General features: G+C 33.3%; 1 long non-coding RNA gene across 1 annotated transcript in view; it reads left to right on the top strand.

Moving 5' to 3' along the window:
- Nucleotides 1-1,988, top strand: part of LOC111088373 — a 10,930-nt gene extending 8,942 nt beyond the window's left edge. Inside the window, exon 3 of the long non-coding RNA XR_002612907.1 lies at nucleotides 1,976-1,988. This is a non-coding gene — a long non-coding RNA (uncharacterized LOC111088373). The remainder of the gene's footprint in view (nucleotides 1-1,975) is intronic.
- The last annotated feature ends 22 nt before the right edge of the window (nucleotides 1,989-2,010 follow it).

The raw sequence follows: 2,010 nt of genomic DNA, 5'->3' as shown, positions 1-2,010 counted from the left end.
TGTTAGGATTTGTTTGGAATTAAGCACAAAGCTACACAATGGGATATCTGTGCTCTGCCCAACACGGATATCGAAACCCGGTTTTAAGCGTTGTAAGTCCGCAGACATGCCGCTGTGCCACTGGGGGGGGGGGATTTGTTAAGACCAAATTTTGGATCAGTTTGGGCCAATGTTTATATTTATCAACGTTATATTTTAATATCTGTGCAAGAACTCAGTTAACAGATGTTTCCGCATATAAAAGCTATCTTCAAACACAAATAAATTTTGGCAGAGTAGGAGTCTTATTTTATTTTTCTAACAAGGTTGTTGGTCTTTGGAACTGGTTGCCTTCGGATGTTATGGAGGTAGTAAATTTAAGTGAGTTTAATTCAAGGGAAAACTTGATAACTATATGAATGATAAGGGATGGCTTTGAGGTTTTATTTTATTTTGGTTTAGCTTAGAGGATAGGACAGCCTGGATGGACCAATAGGTCCTTTGTTGTCTCTAAACATTATGTTATGTTATAAAGATAACATCGCCCTCCCCAAACAAACGGTAAAGGAGTCTGTATCGAGATCGGGAGTGTCTACAGAAATTCATTCTTAAAATGAATGAATATTCGTCTTCCGTAAACATGCAAGATATTGATAATTAAGATAAATTGAACAACAGACCTTCATCTTTTCGTGGGTAAATATGATAAAACTGTATGGTGTACAATCAGCCATGTAACTGAAAGAAGAAGAAAAAAAGACCCACCATCTTACTGATAAACTCATGATTTGAAGGTAACTGAATCTGTCATTGGAATTCCTCTACTGTCATTGTAGAATTGTCGAGTCAACGGAAGAATGGACTTGAAGAATATCCACGGAACTAGTCATGAAACAAAGCGAGTAATGATAACATGAAGAGATAACACGATGTCAAAGCTAACAAATCGCATACCCCACCATAGCTGATTCAATACCAGGAGTATATTTACAGCGCTATGTGGGATCAGCAATGTGGTTTAACACGTACCTAATAGAGATGTCAACCACGTGCTCTTCATCGTACTCAGTTATATAACTTCTAGGTCGATAATAAACAAACAAACAAAAACTGATTATCTGTATTACTGATTAATCAAATAATCAACAAGGGAACAATAATTCATTCTAGATATGACCACAAACTGAATAAAATTCTAATATATCTAAGTTCTTATTTCTTAACAGGCAGAGTTATGTGTCAATGTCGAAAAACTGAAGGATTGTCTCATACATAATATTATGTGCATAGATAGTTGCAGAGGTGTGACAAGTAAATGTTTCTGTTTTTCTAATTTTGATATTCTTCAAATTAGGGTTTTAAAATTAATTTGGAAAATGATCTTAGTTGTAACTCAAAAAATGGTAAGTTTTATAAAAAGGAAATTATATTTTTAAAATAGATTTTTAAGCACTACATAGCGTATTTTTATTTTAGCTTAAGTTCATTGGTCTACTTACAGAAAACGTAACTAATTCAAACATTTCATGTTTAATGTCATTTTTTTCATCTGCCGTAAAAATGTGAAACATTCAGTATGAATAATATATTTTACTTTACGATGAGCCCCCCACCCCCCGATAGGTCAGCCGTAAGTTTATGGAGGTACAAAGTCTACAATCAAAAGTTCGATTTCAAATATGGACAGAGCGCAGACTGCCCAATGTGTAGCTTTGCACTTAAATAACAATAAATTTGCAATGAAAAACATTTTAATATTACAAAATAGTTGGACGATTTAACTTTTCATAGGGTCTTTTGAGCAGAAATGTGAGAAAAATTCCCCATCTGTCTGGGTTGAATTAAATGTGAACATTCTGTAGATAAACTATAATTACGACATTTCAAAGATTCCACCAATGGAATGTGTTATAAGTAAGATTTTTCTTATTTTATTAATTTAGTAATTATTAACTTACAAAATTCCAAACTACTGTATTTCTGATGTTTTAAGTAGATGTATACGCATGAGCAGATATTCAAATTTCCCTA

Source organism: Limulus polyphemus, unplaced genomic scaffold (assembly GCF_000517525.1).
Source record: "Limulus polyphemus unplaced genomic scaffold, Limulus_polyphemus-2.1.2 Scaffold3636, whole genome shotgun sequence".
In the NCBI taxonomy this organism is placed as follows: Eukaryota; Metazoa; Arthropoda; class Merostomata; order Xiphosura; family Limulidae; genus Limulus; species Limulus polyphemus.
This window is presented reverse-complemented; position numbering and strand designations above follow the sequence as displayed.